General features: G+C 38.5%; 1 protein-coding gene across 5 annotated transcripts in view; it reads left to right on the top strand.

The window, feature by feature from the left end:
* The window catches only part of CRIM1 (cysteine rich transmembrane BMP regulator 1), a 174,798-nt gene that overhangs the window by 20,277 nt on the left and 135,114 nt on the right, over positions 1-19,407 (top strand). Inside the window, exon 1 of one of the 5 annotated variants that reach the window (XM_058834243.1) lies at positions 18,526-18,786. The exons of the other annotated variants lie outside the window; for them this stretch is intronic. The gene's annotated coding sequence lies outside the window, so the exon portion shown is untranslated. Of the gene's footprint in view, positions 1-18,525; positions 18,787-19,407 lie in introns of those variants that run through there. 5 annotated transcript variants of the gene reach the window in all.

Genomic DNA, 19,407 nt, shown 5'->3' with positions numbered 1-19,407 from the left:
CACACAGACAAAATCTGTGCCATGAGATTTCAAGCTAACCAGAGGAAAACCTTGTAGAAGTTTCAGAAAGATAACAAAAGGGAAAACTGACTTTCATATTTCTGTATTGATGTAGCTGGATACCCAATTTTAGGCTTAATTAGATTATGAATAATGCGGTTTGTATTAACAGGGAAAAAGCTGCATTGCTGAGACTGTTAAGAGGGAGGATTGAATATACAACACAAAACTGAGCAGCTGGTTAAAAAACCCTAAAGTGTTACCATCTTGAAAGTTGTTTACAATTGGAAGTCGTGCTGTATCTTCTATTTTTCCTTGCCATTTTATGTAAATGTGTGGTGTTTTTGCAGTGTAGTGAGCCTATTCCTTGCTGTGCTGCACTTGCTCATGTGAGCTCCTGTACAGATGCCATGCCTGCTTTTCTACATCTGTATCCTTGGGCATGTAGTGCATATGGAGAGCGTACTGGATCTTCAATTTGTGACACTTCAGTTTCCTTCAAACTTGGCAGTTTTTGAGATTGCTATGGACAGAAGTGTAACCTTTACAGTAGGCCCTGGGATAGGACTGTGTGACAAATGCCTCCTACAAAGCCAGCAGTCAGATGTGATGGTCAAAGCAGGGTTGTTCCTAGAGACAAAGGAGCATTCTTCTTGCCTTTTTCTGTTTCAAAAGCTTACCTGCATTCACCTGAAACTGAATACAAGATAACTGATTGTACCTGGAGCTTCTATGAGACTAGGAAAAAACAGGGCAGGTATCTTACAGCTGGTCAGATCTGGCGCTTGAAAAATTCTGTGCCTCCCAAAAGCTCTTTTCCATGTTGGCAAGTAGGCTGTGCTTGAAGTATGTCCACTTTAGCTGTAGATGGAAGCTATGGATTTAAATGAATGCTTGACCTTGCTTCTGTTCAAGTTGAGGAAGAGAGTGAAAATTGCGCAGGTGACTTTCAGCAGAACACTTCCAGATGCAGTGTTGATTTTAAGGATCAAAAGATAGCTACATGTGACAGAAGAGACCTGAGCAAAGATCTCAGATTGAATGGTGTGTAAACATTAGGTTAATGTTGTAGTAGCAGGAAGTTATATTCCTGTGGCTGGGTCACAGGTCTTGTTTTGACAGGGCAAGTCTTGTTTGGATATATGTGGCATTGATGCAGACAGAGATAACTGAGTGTTGAATGCATGTATGCAGTGATAGCGGTATCAATGACATACTGGTCAATATGACAATTTTAAGACAGTGGATTTGTCTCCATAAGTAATAAGAAACAGTTTATTGTAAAATCAACTTCTTTTTTTTTTTTTTTTATCACCTCCAGTAACTTCACTGTTATCTCCTTAAATGAATGATACAGCAATATTTTGTGATTCTGAGCAGTTGTATAGCATGGGATGAACTATTTTAGCACTTTGTCCAAATTTTTAGCCAGTCTCCAAATTCAGGCCTTGAAGTTGTAGTGGTGGTGTTTTCTAAATAAAACAAACACTATTCCACTTCCACATCATCAGACTAATTTTTCTTTGTAATAGCATGAAACATTATGAGCAAAGTGTTTGTGTCCAAGGTGTATTTATGTGTGGAGACTTGAATTGAAGCAAGATCCTTTGAACCAGTTGGCTTTTAGAGAAACTTTGGTTTTAAATGCAAAGCCTGACCTTGAGATTGGTTGGATTTTGTTTTGAGAAAGCCATTCAAAGACTTTTTTAGCCTTAATGATTATAAGAAAGAGCTCTACACATTCTTAAATTCCTGCCTATGTTCTCTTCCCTGTTGTTCTAGATTCCCTCAAGTGTTCTGTGTTCAAAGTATTTTTTTAAATTATAGCTGTTCGAGTTCATGAAAACTTCCTTCTTCATTCAACAGGTAATTTACATAGTTTCTTTAGAATCAGATGTTATCTAAGTTCTGCTTTTCTGTCCAGAAGAGGTAAAGCTTTCAATAACTCTTGGCTTCAGTAAGGAACAGAAGAAATGGTACTTTTGTATGTTTTAGACATGTAAAAATTGTTGTCATAGTGACAAACCAATCCACATCATTTAAGGTGCTAGAATTTAAATGACTTGTGAGATATATATGCCAAAATTGCAGCTTCTATAAATGACTGCACTAATAATGTTACACGTTGAACGTTTTTGGCACTAGCGTATAACTTCAGAAGGACAAAGAAAACACTCTTTTGATTTAAAACAAGTATAAAAAGACTCCCAAGCCCCAAACTGGAAACTCAAATCTGTTTTTGACCCCTGGTTAGGAGGTGCAGTCATACACAGCAGCAGAGGAAATGCTTGACATTCTCATCATGTGAGCTGGGGCTTCCAGCCCTTTTGGCACACTCACATGGGTACGTCTGAGGTCTCTTTGCAGTTGTCATGTCAGGCTTCTTGTAGATGTAAATAAGGAGCAGAGTAATGCCAAAAGCAACACATTTCATCTTTCTGTAGTTTTTTTTATTGCTTTATGGGAGTTTTGAATACAAGTTCCTAAACTCTTGTTCATATTTAGAAGTCAGGATAGAATACTAGTATCAAGGTTTTGCAACTTGAGTAAAAGTAACATATTTTTAAAAAGCTAATCTGGATGCTTCTTAAGAAAACCATTTCAAACATCCAAATTGGTTTAATAGACTTGTGACTGATATACCATACTACAATGAAGGATAGAAAACAAAATGTAAAATTTGTTAAACAAAATTTTCTAATTACTGTGCTGCTATAATTTGTGGGCAGTGTGAGTATTCTTTGCCTGGGTAGATCACATATGACAGAAAACTAAAATAGCAGTCTCGATGCCGTTGCTTTTCAGAAGTCTTGCACTTCATACTGCCATATCAGTTGAGAGTTACAGTGTGTACTTCAGTCTGTGACATCATTCTGAGCACCTAGTCCTTACCATGGTGCATGCCACTGCTCTTAGCTTCCAGCCTGCAATAACTGGATACCTACTACTGGGGCTTTGAATGTTCTGCAAAGTAGGCATACTAGGTAGAAGGACAAACACCTTGAGCCTGGAACTCATCTGCTAGAGCTGAAGAGCTATTGGGAGTTAAATGCTGTCAGTCTCCTTTGACTGGATCTGTCCCTGAACAAGATTCTGGCAGCTGCCACATCATGAGTAAGAAGAGCAGAGTAAGGCTGGACTCCTCACCCCAGCTTTACTAGAAACTGGAAACTCCAAATGAGGCAAGCAAGTTCAAAAAGCAGTGTGTGTGTGGAGGGGGTGAGAAGGGGAGAATGAAAAGGGAAATACCTGTATTTTTTTCCTTGACATCTCCTCCTAATGTTGGAGAGTTAAAATGCTTAATGGATCAGCATACTAATGCTGTTTGTTGTGTGATCTCAGGTGTGTTAAGCAAGAAACTGTGTATTCCAGGACAGTGGATATTTGGGGAGCATACAAGTAACCGAGGGTGGATGAAACTTGGATCCTGGCTCAAGGGCTGTACCTGGGTAGTAGAGCCCTTACAAAGTAACACGTCATCTGACCAGTTCACTGATAGGTCTGAATCTCTTACAAAACATGTATACATAACACCTAATGAATGAGTCTGAGGCATGGTAGAAAATGAGGAGAAGAGGAAAATGTTGCCATTTCCAACATGTCAAGTGTGCTGTTTTAGAGCTTTTCATTACTGCATAAAGTTATTCTAACTTTAGCAAGATGTTTGTTTTCTAGGCGTGCGCTTGCTTAGTCTTTTTCAAAACTCCGAGAGGTATTACTGAGATTCCTAAACCAGAGCTGTAGGAGCTGGCATCATATAAAGGGATGGTACACATTGGTACTGCCTAAAAACTATTTACTCTCTCCTTTGCCATTATCTGAGCAAGCTGTTTATTGGAATGAGGTTAAATAATGACTATCTAACCTGGTTAACAATCCCTTATGTGGATTGTCCTGTATAGGGAACTGTGCTTTGCTACTGTGTTTTGCAGGTTCCTTAGACTGCAGAAGAGTTTCAACAGATCTGTTCAGTACTAATGTGAAGTGAGTTTAAGTGGAACTTGAAAACTGAGATAGAGCTGTAACTTCACAATAACGCATCCCTAACTTCTTTTGAATGACACCCTAACATTCCAATACTGTGAGTAGTTGTCCTACATGCAGACCAGAGCATGAGTGCTCTTTGTAAGAAAGCCCCTCACTTTCTGTAAGGCACCATTGGTTTGGTTCAGGAGGGTGCAGACAGACGTGTCTGTGTCTGACATTGAGTTGACTCAGTGTCCTGCATTTGTGAAGCATTTGCCTGTGCATTTATTCCAATAATCTCTGTTTTTCCTCTCCATCCTAGGGACTATTGCTATAAAAACTACTAGCTCATTGACAAGGGAAAGAGTGCTCTGTTTTCCAGCATAAATCTAGTCTGTCTTCACAGCTTCAGTCCACAAAACTCAGCACTGTGTGATCAAATATGGTTTCGCATCAAGTCACTCACGCACCTCTTTCCATTACCATGGTAGTTCTTACTTGCTTGATATTTTACATAAGTGAAATTCAAATCTGTGGAATATGGAGCAAGAAATGAAACTTACCAAAATATTATTTTCTCATAAAAGCCCAGTGGAAATCTGTGAATCATTGCTAGGCCTTCAGGATTGGCTCACCTTTGAACACCTTGTGGCAGATATTCCCATTCTTTGTTTTTCTCCTTCCTCTTCTTCCCCATCTCTTGAGGGCAAAATTGTCATAGGCTACATACAGATAAGGAACTTTCTGGGGAATGCAAGGATTGCTATGGAGTCAGAAGAAAAACTTGAGAAGGAAAAGGAGACTTGTCAAAAGGATAAGACAACTGTATTATGTTTGTGATTTTGCTTATGTTTTGGTGCTTTTTTTTTTGTCCTTTTTGTTTTGTAGCATGGTGGCTTGTTTTTCTTTTGCTTTTGCTTAGTGAGTGCTTTTCTTTTTATTGTTCTTTGGGGTTGGTTTATTTCTTTTTCTGGACTGAAGCTAAAATACCTCAACCTAACTGTTATTTACCAAGGTATGTGGAGTAGATACAGATCAGAAGGCCGCATGGTGTTCCAGGGTTACAAAAGTTTAGCAATTGGGAGCCGAAACCTAAAGTAACGGTGAGGTATAGCCTAATAAGAATATGACATCACTTTCAATTTCTGTCAATTTTCCCACAGAAGGAGCATATCTGTCTTGAATTAAAAGAATGGTTTGTTACCCGGCTGTATCTGTGGGAGGTGTGTTCTCTGAATGTGCCTCTTAAAAATAGATAAAAAACCGGCAAGCTGCTCTGTGCATTGTAGTCTGGTAGTTTTGGCCCATCCTGACTAAATTGAGTGAATTGATACTTCGTTTCTCATCTGTGTTTTGTGTAAACAGAGACTGACCTAGTTTAGGCATTAAAATGCTTCTGGCTTTGAATCCCAAGTGGAAAAGGGGGCTTTTGAGTTTATGGCCTGATAAAAAGGGGGATTTCTGCTGCCTCTTGCCTTAAGGAGTTCATGCCTGTATGCTCCTCTGTGTCTCTTCTCCTGTTGCCTTGAGGTGGCATGCTGTGTGTCCATGCTGTGACCTGGGGAGGGGAATCCCTTGAGCTATTGGGGCCAACAAAGATTCATTATTGACAAATTTCGATCCAGACAATCTTGTGAAGAAGTGAGGCTTTTATCATTCTGCTGCTTTTGTTTCCCAGTCTGTGTTTTTCTCTGCTTCCTGCTCTTGATTACTTTCAAGATTTTTTGGATTTGAACAGTTTCAATGAATGGGTATTTCAACAATTATTCAAAGATATTACCATTCTGCGAGTACTGAATATGGGAAGGTGACTATGAGACTATACAACAGGAAATCCACATCAGTATGAGGCAGCAGAGAATCTGTGAGAGCTGGAGGACTGATGAAGAGTATACTATTACTATTTGAACAGCTAGAAAAGCTTCAATAGAAACTCTCATCATCTTGAGTGCTACAGAATGCAGTTCTGAAACGAAGCCGCAGGGAAGCAAGCTTAGTAATTTCAGTGCTAGTGAAACTACATGTTCTTTATCCTGTTCTCTGCTGTCAAATGCTTCCAGTAAAAAAAAAAAAAAAAAAAAAAAAAAAAAGTAATACTGATGTGGTAGATACAGTAATTTGAGGCTCTAGATGCCACTAGGTGGCAGAACCCCTGCATCTATTTTGTGCATTTCTTTCTGTCTTGATTTTTCATGTGAATGTATTGAAAATACTTTTCAGCTATCGTGTAATGAGAATAGACATCAGTGGGGATGTTTACGTGGTATCCTAATTGGGATCATGTTGGCTGCTGTTGTGGGAAACATGGAGGACTTGCAACGCTCTCTTGTCCTTAGACTGCTACCCCTTCTGAGAAGCCTGCTACTCAAAGCAGTTGCTTGCATTTAGTTGCACTTGTATGTCAACACAACTCTTTCCCTTTTTCTTGATCCTGTTGTTAATAGATGAGCAATGAGGAGATGACAGTGACATTTAAGAGGAATGCTTAGTAAGGAGTACAGTGGCAGGAACATGGAGATGGTGAATGGTTTAATCTGTGGTTGAAGGTGTGATTTTTTTTTTTTTTCTGTTGGAAGCTCAGTGTTTTAGAGTGACTCATTTCTGTTGGTGGGACCCTTGTAGATGAGTAGTTATCAGCTGGGAAACAAATGTGTCTTGAAGAATACCCATTTATGGTTCTTTTCAATAAGGTTCCTCTTCTCTTAGTGCCAGTCTTTGATTGCAGTGTGCTTGTCATCCATTCATTGTGGGAGATCATTTTAGCTTCGTTTTGTTGCTGTCTTGACTTACAGAGCAGCTGGGATGGTGACTGAAAACAGTCCAAGAATAGGATCGTTGCCTGCATCTATATACTAGTAGAGGGCTATGTAGTCATGGGTATTGGGGACGGGGTAAATTCTGCAATTATGTATGTTTACCTGTTGTATTAACTGGGACACAGCCCTCATCTTGCATTAGGGGGTACACTGCTACTAAGACAGGAGACGTCCGTGTCCTCATGATCTACTCATAACTATGCCATCTCTTTTAATGAAGACATCTGTGAGTGCATGCTTAGTAATGAATCTGATAAATACTGGTTGATGAATCTAAAAGCAGTTTGGGTCTGTTTCTTTTGATGCTGGATTTCAGGAACATCATGTAGATATTTCAGTTTGGGGGTATTAAAACTGAAGTGTCAGATTTCAAAGCAACTTGATTAGGGTTTTCAAAAGGTATTAGAATCAACCTTTAATCTCTAATTAATCTGTTAATTAGAATTAACACAATGTGATACCTACTCAGCATTTTGTATACACCTTATGCTGTGCTGCATGAGGGCAATTTTATCAGATGTTTCTGACCACCTATGAAAAAATATGAAAGGATAACAGCTTACTCCATGTATAAAGTTTATAACTTTATTTTGCTCTTCTGGAATAATCACATGAATGAGAGTCACCTTTTGAATGTACTGTCTTGGAGGAGAAGTCCAAGTCTTTTATTTCCCAGTAAGTTCAAATAGAAGTTTGCATGCAAATGGCTTTTTCCCACCTCTGTTTTCTTTCAGTGCTCCAGTGGGCTGTGCACTGTCTTCTTTACCTTTTTAGTACATCTACTGTGCTTTCTTCTATCTCTTCTCCAGCTCCTCTGCATCAAATCATTCGTTGCTTCTGATGATCTTCCTGGGTATGCCCACACCTCGTGAATACCTCATTCCTCCTCTGTGAAGCTGCTCTGAACAGCTGAATAAGAAATGCAAATGCTGTTGCAGCCAGTGTCCAGCTCTGCAGTACCACTTTGGGGATGTGATAGGGATGTTTGTGAACTTGTGCTCTTGGTGGTGCTAGAGGTAACTCTTGTTCTAATCCGGGCAAAGTGGGTTTGGGTGGGGTTTTTTTTTTCATTTTTTAAAGGAGAATATTTTGGGCTGTCAGGTGTAGGCAGCATGGCCTTTTGTGAAAAGCTGGTGCACATTTCTGAAGCTTGTTTGTCATTACAGTTCCTTTTAAAACTACTAGTGTTTGTTTGAAGTGTCTTCTTGAAATGTGTACAGAAGTCTTGAAGGACATTCTGTGAAGGAAAAAAAAAAGTCAAAAAAAAAAAGAGTAGTTTTTCAGGAAGGTGCTACTTTGGCTCTCAGTCTCTTTATCATAGAAAGGTAAATTGAAATAACAACCCCAAATACCAAAAACTCGTCAGTTTTTAATTTAGATGTATTTTTAAAAAATGCACTCTGCTGACAGAAATGCCTGAAGCATCTTGGTGTTCAGAATTATGCATATAGTTTCTCTTTTGTATCCTGTTCATGTCATCAGCTCTATATAATTTCTACCTACAAATCAATACCATAGAGATCATTCAACAGGCTTTGTTTGTGCTGTAACAGCCAGGGGTATTTATGCATAATGTGCCTTCAATTCAAAGTTATGCTCAAGTATGATGTTTTCCTACATCATACAGCAGAAAAGATGGTATTTCCTCAAAGTATGAGTTTGGTTGTTATAAATTACATTGTTTTGTTTTTCCTACTTTTAAGTTGAATTTTAAAACCTGTATGTAGAAAGCTATCTTCCTTTCAGAAAGGAAATTTGTTGACTCTGTGTTTTCCTGTGATGTGTTGAAAACAGCTGACGCTTGGATCGTTGCAACTTGAGAGCTCCAACACACAAGATCTGTGTAATGCCTGATGAATCTTGCTACTGTCATTTGAGACAGTATAAACCTAGCATACTAAACTGATGATGAAAGCAAGTTTGTACTGAGCAGATGAGCAGTGATGTCAGGTTGTAACATCCCAATTTTGTTCTCTCGAAATGGTTTCCTGATGAAACTACTGCAGTGAGGTAGAGAGAAAATAAACTCCTTAAGCAGCTTTGACAGACCTGAGATGCTGAAGAGTTCAGTGTTGATGAAGGGGGTTACTGAAAGGAAATACAGCAGGCATGTGGAGACACTGAAAATACTACAAGTGCAAAGATAGCTGTGGAGTGTGCATTAAGAAAAGCACTATTAGAGATAATGATGTATTTCTGTCCTGTTGATGAGACAATGACTAATACTGAAGACGCATTCGCCTTTGTGGTAGACGTCTTGCATGGGGTCTTGATGGTTTTTGTTTAGAGAGAGAACTGGAAATCAGTGAGGGAAAATATCTTGTATAACTCATCAGCCTTGGGTTATGTTAGACCTTGTTTTGAAATATGTGAAACACTGTGCAATATCTGTCGGTGAGATTGGGTGACACTCAAAAAGAGACTTGGCTTTAAAACAGTTTTGTCCTGATGTATAGGGTTGTACTGAGGCTGTATGTGTGCAGTGAGCTTCATTTAGAAATTCCTGAGATGATAATGATGATCCTTTTAGCCTTCCTGAAACAAGATGCAGAGAAGACTGACAATGCTTGTTTGAATGTCCAGATTGTGGCCGTGGTTCAAATGAATTTTCTGCTGACTTCTGCGTGAAGAAATTTAATTTCATCCTTGCAGTTCTTTTTTCATTTCACGGTAGATGTAATCACTAACTGGGATGCAAATGTTTTAATTCTCCAGTGTAACTTGATGTGGGATATTCTTTTTCTGTTTATTTATGAGGGTGTGTCTGGGGAGTGATGAATTGGTCTGGTGTGTCTTGTGCCACTTAGGGACCTCAGTCACCTTGGGCTGTTGGTCTCAGAGGGCTTCTGTGACTCTGCCTGGCCAAGGAGCTAGGCAGTAAGGTTCTCTAGAGATGTCACACTGTGTTAAGTGAATTAGATTTGGACTGTGCAGCCAGTGGCTCTTACCAGCTCCAGCATGATCCTTTTTAGCAGGTGGATTAAGTCTATCAGCTCTGCAGTCCCTGGCTTCCATCAGTCTTGAGCCTGTGGATTCGTTGGCACTGGAAAAGGTAAGTCCCTTAAAAGGGAATTTTCTTTGGAATAAAACCACCCCATCAAACCCAGCATCACTTCCAGTTAGTTTTTGAAGAGGCAATTTTAAGAGTTAGTGCTGTGTATTTAGTCCTTTATTACTAATGCTGCACATGCCAAATTACCATAGCTCCGAGCATAGCTCTCATGTTTCTCGGTGTGACTTTTTGAATCTGACAAAACTCTGCTGGATCCAAGGTGATCACAGAGTGCTCAAGAGCAGTTCTGTGTCTCTTCCTTGTCTGGTCCTGTTTGGACAGGATGGGAGACAAGTTACAGACTGCAGTTCCTGACCAAGCATCTGCAGAAGCTACTGAAGGATGCTCTCATTCATCTCGCTCTGCAGTAGTGGGGCTGCAGCTGATCCGAAGAACTGTGCAGGAACAAGTGAGCTGAGCAAGAGCCATGCCTTCCAAATGTTTTCAGGCACTCTTCTTTTGTGTGTGTGAAGGTGCTGACCTTCTTTCCAGAAGATTATGGTAGAATTACCTTCTTTCCAAGTGCAGTAAATGGTCATTGCCTTCACTGTCCCTTTAAGACTTAGCAAAAGGAATGTTAAGTGTGCAGATGTTTGATCTGTGGAAAACATTAAGTATCTCTCAGGCCATATAGCTTTCTCTCTCTTGTTTAGCATTTCATCAGCGGATTGGGGTTTTTAATGTCCAAAAATAATGATGTGATTGAGACTTCCACTGTGTGTGGCATAAGAGAATATCTAGATATCTACAATTTTTACCATTCCACAGTGAACATTGTGGAAGTAGCAGTGACCATTGTCTGAGTCAACTCACCTGCCCCCACTGCAGGTCTTGACCACATAGGGATTCAAATACATTTCAGTTTTTGATTCTTAATCTACAGAACTTGAAATGGCAGTTAAACAGAGGGAAGAGCATTAAGAAAATAGTAATGGAACAAGAGTTTAAAAACTGGGGAAGAGTGATAAATGTTAAAAATGGTTCCTGACTCGCTTTCTAGCCAGTAATATGAGATTTTCAGTTTCTGGTCCATTTGAAGCATCTCTGTAGAGGATACTGAATCTGTCTTGGCATATTTCCATCTTTTTTGCTTGGAAAACAGGTGCTGAATCATGAGTGAGTGTTCACTGAAATTATAGTACTAGGGCACTGTAGTTTTCACTGCTGAAGCTTCTGATGTAGCAAATATGAATTGTAATCCCTGTTACATTGTAGGTAGCTTGACATGGGAACTTCTTGTTAAGTCAACAAACATGATGGTAACTGACTCCTACTTCTGTCATTCATTTTGCTCTTACAGTTTTCTAACTGTAGTCACTTTCCTTTTCACTTGCTAACATTTGTGTTGACTTTTTCTCAGCTAGTTGAGGGAACTTTGTATTCTTACATTTCACTTTATTTACCTCTAGGATTAACATTTTAGGGAGAACTTCATTGTTCCTGATAGTAAAATCCTTTCTCTTCCAGGCAAGACATCTCCTTCGTTCTGTGCTGTATTTCCCCAGAAACTATGAAATGTTCCCACTTCAATATTATGCTAAAATTAAAAATATGATGCTAAAATTGCTCCTTGATAATTGCATGTGGAGGTACAGGAAAAGTTTTTATCATTGTATAATACTTCCATGGTCAAGGGAAAAAAGTCTTCAGTATGTTTTTAGATGTTAGTAATGAAAATTTAAAAAATTATATTTTACTAAAAAGAAACCCAAAACAATAAAAAAGATCCTGAAACATCCCAAAATGGAAAAAAAACCCCAAACAATAGTTGGACAATGTAGGAGAAGCAACAACCACTATCTTTTCCTTTCAGTGTTTTCCCTATAGGGAAGAGATGGAATCTAAACTGCATTAATTTTCAGTCTTTTGCTCTCGAGTCCTCATGTTTAGATTCTCTAGTATTATGCTGCTTGCCTGTGTGCCAGTTAGATTTGATTAAAAAAAAGTCAGCTTCTTTTTTTTTCTTAAAGTTCCAGGGTATATAAGAAGCAAGTTACTTTTCCTAGGTCAGGAGATATAAAACAAATACCAAGTGCTTGGAGAGCTTCCTAACATTCAAGTGTGGTGGAAGTTTCCTTAGTTTCAGTCTTCAGCTCAGACACAACCTCATTCTCATGCTTTCACAGCATGCTTGTCCTTTTAACATGAAGAGGAGAAACATAAATGGAAGTACTCAATATTGACTCCTTGCTAGCTCTTTTTAATTCTTGTGTGAAGCATTTCTTCCTTAAAATTTATTTTTTTTTTTTTTTTGGAAATAACTTTATGAATAATTGTGACAGATTGCGGAGTCCTTTAGCTTTTCTAATCACTTTTGGAATATAAAATATTTAATGTGAATATTAAATAAATCTCAATTTTTCTCTCTTTGGTGGTTTCCCTCTTCCCTTCCTCCCCACTTTGTGGACAAACCTTTGCCAGTTGTAGTCTTCACCTGTAGTATTTCCACAACTGTTGGAATTCTTTTTACTCTGACATGTTTATACAGACGTAATTATTTTTGTAATTCCACATTCATAACATTCCTATTACAACGTGCTCCCATTAGTTCTCGGTTCCCACTATTGATGCTGTTTTATTTAATATTGGGAGTTTTCTAATACTGTTATTTATCTAATACTGTCTGTTATAACACACCTATGATTTTATTCACTGAAAAGAAATGCATTGGATTTATGTATTTGTATATATAATGTATATGATTTCAGATTATCTGTTCTTATATTCTTGTTAACTGTTATATTGCTGACTAAATTCTAAAATGTGAATTTTTAAAAGTATATTTTAAATAGTATCTAAAGTCTCACTTAAAAAGGTTAAAAAAATAAGATGATTGTCTGTCCCTTTATGATTTGGAGAACAACACTAAAATATTTTTGGAGTAATATACTATTGTACTCAGCCTCATTCCTGTCTCTGCATTGCCTGCCTGTTGCCTTTTACTTTCAAAGCTGATGGTACAGGTAAACACTTCAAAGATTGAGGAAGAGGATGCACTTGAGCTCCCTTCAAAGCACTTTAGAGAGGAAGTACAACTGACTCATCAATGAAATTGTCTATACAGCAAATGCTGGTAAGTGTACTAAATTAACTGGAAAAAAATTGTCTATGGTCTTTTAATTTTAGCAGTCCTGTAATAGGACTTCTGTTTAGATGACATGTATGTTTGCTTTTCAAGTTGAATGATGCTAAGTTAATCATTCTGTCTTAAATACATTTCTTCTCTCATCTTGGATCTAGAGTTGTCCATTTGTTTCAGACAATACAAGAAGTTACTTTCTCTAACCTGCTACCTGTCTTGACTGGCTTTCTTCCTTACAGTACATTCTCCTGTTCCTTTCACAGGAAGAATATTTCTCAGCAGCATCTCTACTTATCCACATAATTAAAGCAGTACTTTTTTTTTGTGGATTGCTTCCTGCAGTATCCATGGGAGTATGTGTGAAAGAGTCTTAGATCTGCACTTAAGTCTTGCTACTTATTTGCTAACTGTGTTAAGTGTTTGTTATACTCAAACCATTTTGAATCCTTCTAAAGTCAGATTTACTTTGTGTATCCCTCATATCTTAGACAGACAATCTGATAATAGGTGAATGTCAGCTGATTTAATTGTAACTGCTCTTGCCCACATGCTTAGCTTACTGCAAGTGCAAACTCAAGTTCCTAGATTTAGTTGGAATTTGCATTTGGGATAGAGTGAGCACCCTGTTATTTCTTGTCACCAATTAGCTGATAAGTGCTATTGTTTTAAGAAAAGGTAATATTAACGTTGTTTATATAGCATAAGTTGTGTTCTTGATATCACTGGAAGTGGAAATTTAAAATTTGGCCATCATTATGCATCCTTTATTTCTATTCTCATTGTGTTTGTTTTATACATTACTGCTGCTCTACATTAAACTTTCATTTTGTTTCATAAGCCCAAGACAGCCCTTCAGTAATAAAATAGATTTTTGTATTTTCTTTTAGAGAAACTTTCATTGTGGTAATTTCCTGGAAAAATTTACACAGGCATTTTCAGATGCTTTGGGTTTTGTTTTCTCTGAATTGATCCTCCCTACCCTTCTTACCCCTACCACCCCCAAAGTTCCAAAATACACTTTTCCATTAGTTAATTCTGTCATCTCCAGACACCTTCAGATGCAGAGTTCTGAGCAGCTTCAGGTGCTAGATGTTTATGTCATTAACTGAAAAATTTTATCAAAGTTATGCTTAGACCTCTAATGGTTTTATCCCAGTGAGACCTAGAACTTTTGTGCACTTTTTTCTTTCCTTTTTTTGTGGGGAGCTGCATGTAGCAGGTTTCCCATCAGTATAGGCTGGAATCCTTGTTTCCCTTCATTGTTTCAAACATATATCTTAATGGCTTAAGAGACTGTATTTTAAGCAAGTCTTTGCTTGATTATCTTACAAACTTTACTTGTGTTAACAAAAGCAAAAATACTTTCTGAAATACTAGCTGTCCTCTCTGCTATACAGCTGTTGAAAACTCTCAAATAGGATTTTGCTTTTCTGGTGCAATCATTCCTGGTAAAGCTTTTCCATATTATAGTTACTGATGTAGTTAATAGTGAACCTTGAGAAGCAAACAGGCTTTCTGTAACAATTTTTTTATTAAACAATCATAGAAACATCTGTTGACGCCAGTAACGACTGAAGTAAGTGCCATGTATCCAGGTAGTATTTTTGAGTTTAAGGCTCTAAGGGCCTCCCATCACTCCAATTTTATCTATGAGACAGAAGAATTCAAGGGACAGAAAACTTAAAGCCATGTATTTGAATATTTAGAGACAGATGCTACTTCACAAAAGTTCTCTTACAAACTGCTTTTGTCCTGAAATGCCTTTTTTCAAGATGTGAAGTGATACCAGACAAGTGTCAGTGTTTTTGTTAACCTACAAAGGAACTGAAAACCGAAATGGGATAAAGTAAGAAATGCAGTGATGCCTATTGATGGGAACTAAAGGAAAACAGGCAGTGGTGTGACCAAGAATTGGATGATTTAGATATAAAAACAGAAGAGAGAAATTAAATAGATGATCAAGTTGGCAGCTTAAGGTCTGTGTGACCTAAGTCACACAGTATCAAAGAAGTGAGTATGAAAGAAAAAAGGCAGAGGTGTGATGGTAGCTGGTGTGGTGCACAGGAAGGTCTAGGAATGGAAGTAACAAAAGAGGTGTTAGTAACATAACTGAAGAAGATAACAGGGTGTGTGTAAGTTATGTGCAGTTTTGAGAAGAGGGAAAGGGAGAAGCTGAAGAAGGCAATAATTAAATAAAAGCCTAGCTCTGTAGCTAGGTGAGGGAGAGTAACACAGTCTTGAGAAGGCTGCAAGATGCTTGAGCTGCTTTGAGAGCGGTTGAGAAGAATGCCTGTCACTGCGCGTGGAAGTGTCACTCTTAAGCAAAATTGTCTTACTGGATGATAAATCACTGACAGGGAAAAGTACAGAAGATACAACTGATCAAAGTGAAGAGTATTAATTCTCTGGGGCAGAAAGGTCAGCTATGGATTTGGAATTTAAGGGCTCTCTTTGCTTTTCATTTTGACAGAAACATGACCACTAACAAAAGTGATGCTCCCATCCTGTAAAGTCATTGTAGTGTTAAATACCTGTTGAAGGGCTTTTGGCAGCCTGGTGGTTTACAAATGTGTTCAGAGAGCATTTGATAAGATAGATACTGAGTAGTGGCAAGGTCCAGCCTGTCAGGGTGAAGAACTGCAGTATTGCCCACCAAGCTTGGTTTTTTTAGGTCAATGGATTGGTGTGAAGAAATGTTCCTTCTGTCATTGTAATTAATTTTATATTGATGGGCAGTGGGTGAGTGGGAGTAGCACTTAAAGCAATGTTAGAAACATTTGTTAGGTGTTTGAAGGTGATTTGAGCACTTCTTTGTGGAGTACCTATTGGGTCAAGATTTTTGATCACATAGTGTGGGCTAAAATCTTCCGTGCTCTGCGGTACTGCTGGTCTTCATGCTTAAAGAGACATGTTTTACTAAGCTTTAATGTTTTGGAGGTATTCAGCTTCTGACTTGAAACCAGGAGTCTTTAGCTCCTCTTAGTTATCCTGGCTAATTTCATATGCAAAGGTTCTTCATTTTCATAGGGGTGTTGTGTGTGTTTGAATGGCAGGAAGATTGGGCACACTTCTATGTTCCTTTTGTTCTTACACAAGCTTAATGCTTGTTTCATTCCCCATTTAATATAACTCCTAACTTTCCTTTGCCATGGTTTTTCTGCTTGAATTTTGCTGGTAAAGATTTTACCATAAATTTGACTGTTTTTTTTAAGCACTGTCTGAAAAATACAGAGGCCCAAATGTAAATATCCATCTCTTTTTCTGGAGAAATTAAACTATAACCTTTTCATAGAATCAGAGATTCACCAAATGTTTTGGGTTGGAAAGGACCTTAAAGATCGATTCCAACCCCCTGCTCTAAGCAGGAACACCTTCCACCATCCAGCCTGGCACTGAACAGGGATCCAGACTTCCAGGGATGGTACATCCATGACCTTCCTGGGCAACCTGCTCAAATGCCTCACCACTCTCACTGTAAAGAGTTTCTTTCTAATATCTAATCTAAACCTACTCTCAATTTAAAGCCATTCCCCCTTGTCCTGTCACAACATTCTCTTCTAATTTGTTCCTCTCTACGATGTTTCTTGTAGACACCCTTCAGGTAGGCTACACTTCGGTCACCCCAAAGCCTTCTCTTTTCCAGACTGAAATTCTCACCAAACCAAATTCTTACAGCCTTTCCTTTAGTATAGGTGGTCCATCCCTCTAACCATCTTTGTGTCCCTCCTCTGGACTCAATCCAACAGGTCCATGTCCTTCCTGTGCTGCAGACCCCAGAGCTGAATGCAGTGTTCCAGGTGGGATCTCAGCAGAGCAGAGCAGCAGAATCCCTTCCTTGGCCCTGCTGCCCACAGTGCTTTGGATGCAGCCCAGGACACGTTTGGCTCTCTGGGCTGGGAGTGCCCATGGATGGCTCATCTCCAGCCTCTCATCCACCAGCACCCCCATATCCTTCTACCCAGGGCTACTCTCCGTCTGTTCATTCCCAGCCTGTGTCGATACCAGGGCTGCCCCAACCCAGGTTCAGCAGCTTGCACTTGCTCTTGTTGAACCACATGAGATTCCCATGGGCCTGCTACTCCAGCTAACATTTTGAGCTATCCCTGTGAGTATCCCTCCAGAAATACTCCTTGGCAGTCTGTAAAGAAGAGACTCCATTCCTTTGACTTTTTCACCTTGGTGCTGGGGCATTGTTTAAGCCATGCTTACCTTAAATGAAGTGAGCTTGACAGGTATGTCAAGTCAGTAATTCTAACAGATGTAACATCATTGATGTGTTGGCTTTATTTGATACACAGGATGTTTATTGTGGTTTAATTTATTTTATCAAATAATGACAACTTTTCTCATTTACTATTGTTTCTCATTTCACCCCTCTTTCCTTGGTAGGTGTAGTTCTTGGATGCTTACAACTACCTGTAATATGATGGACAGAGCTAAAATAGAAAAAGTATTTTTGAGGCTTTTGAGTTATAGTGTTTTCTGTTAGTGGTAGTAAAATGTGACTATCCTTGAAAACCTTATAGAATTTGTGGAATCAGTGTGTTAATTTTGATTCTTAGCTCCTAAAAGATGGAATTTCAAAACCTTTATTAGTGAAAGTTTCTTGTAAAGAAAGTTAACATCAAAGGAAAATGAACCTCAAATAGAAAGATGATCTCATTCTTGTTTTTTCTCATCATCTTATGCATCATCACGTCAACCTCTTGTCTGTAGCTAAGCTTTTTATACCTCTAAGTTCCATAAAGATTGAGTTTCTGATGTGATGATGCCAATAACTTTGGCAGCTGAGATGCCTGTCACTTTCACTTTAAAATAAAAGCCACCTTTTTTGATAAAACAGTTGTAATTCTTGTAAAAAGCATGTTAGAAGCATGAAATCTTATGACAACTTTGTCATGTGTCCTCATTTTAGACAGGTAAATTATCTTAAATTAGCTCACATAGTTCCTAAAAACAGTGTTTTGCACTAGTCAATACATTTTATATTCCTCCTCTTCAAAGACTTCTGAGAATTGATAATTTCCCCCCCTCTGTACAAAGATTAGATCAATTTTGCAGATACTTTCATAAATTCCAACAAAAGGAATAGGTAAGTACAACATACTTGTCCAGGCCCTTTTTAAAAAGCTGTGTGTACTCAATGCAATCGAGTAATTTACTGATACACATGTACAGACAGAATAGTTTAGTATAGGAGTGATGCATATAATCTTTGTGATCATTCTCTGCAGGTTGCATTAGTAGAGAAGCATAAGTCCTTTCATATTCTCTGTCTTCAAAGGACAGTAGGCAATGCAGCAAAACACTGCAGACAGTTGGAGTTTTGTTGCCTAATAGCACATGGTCTTGCCACAGCAAAACCAGTAAGTGTCCATAATAGCAATAAGTACTACTCCTGTGTAACTTGCTACACCTCATTAAGCTTCAACAGTTCCCCTAGTGTTTAGATTGCACAGGTTTGAATGCATGCCTCAAGCGTGCATTTGGCCTCTGGTAACTTTATAGCAATCTTTCTTTTCTCTCTGATTTCTTCAGCAGAGATTCCTATGTAAGAAATATGTGGCAGGGGAGAAAGAGATATCAACAAGCTAATGCTTCTCTCTAGCCTCCTAATGCATCAATCAATTACTTTCCCTTTTTCTTCTTCATTATGGGTTAGTGATGAGTTTTTTTCTGGATTTTCACATGCAGTTTAGGTATCCATAATATGGAGATGTGGCTGAGATAGAAGTGCACAGGCTGGTACTTCCCTGATGACCTTGACTGACAATTCTTTTGCTTCCTGGTAGGTGGGAGCCGTAACTCTTAGTATAAGGACTCTGTTGTAGGCTGGAGGAAGAGGAAGACTGCAATAAAGAGGATAACTGGTGAGTAACACTAATCCCTCTCCCATAAAAGTCCTCACAATTTATGGAAATTGTTCTGGAAAAAAATGTTTGATTCTGGAAGGCCCATTCTTGAGGCTTCCCAGAAAATGTTCTATATTACGTAGTGACGTATCTTAAACTCTTAGAACATCTAAGTAGCTAAGAATAGTTGTTTCAAGTTTTGAGGGTGCAAAGGACAATCTCAATATGAAAGGCTTCAGAGTAGCAGGTATTTCCAATGTATTTCTGGATTAAAACTGTTCAAATACAATGTTAGGAAGTGTATTAATTTTTGCTGTAGGTGAACTTCATATTCTTATCTGTCAAATGGAAGAGCATAGTTTCCCTGCAAAAGGAATATAGGCATTTCAAAGCTATGTCTGCTGTTTATCTGTACAGCATTTTGATGATGTAGGCAAATGTATGTTCATTAATTGAATTGCCTCTGATATGTGTTTGGAATTATGTGTTTCATTCTAGTACTCTTAAAATCTTTAAGATTTCTGGGTGATGGTAAAATAGGCTTGAGGATGGACTACTTGGTGTTTGGATATTGGTATCAGTAAATCCCAGTAAAATAGCACATGTAACCAGAGGAAGAGAAGGGTGTAAAAATGACAG

Source organism: Poecile atricapillus, chromosome 3 (assembly GCF_030490865.1).
Source record: "Poecile atricapillus isolate bPoeAtr1 chromosome 3, bPoeAtr1.hap1, whole genome shotgun sequence".
NCBI classification, from domain to species: domain Eukaryota; kingdom Metazoa; phylum Chordata; class Aves; order Passeriformes; family Paridae; genus Poecile; species Poecile atricapillus.
The sequence above is the reverse complement of the archived record's forward strand: the minus strand, read 5'-3'. Positions and strand labels throughout refer to the sequence as shown.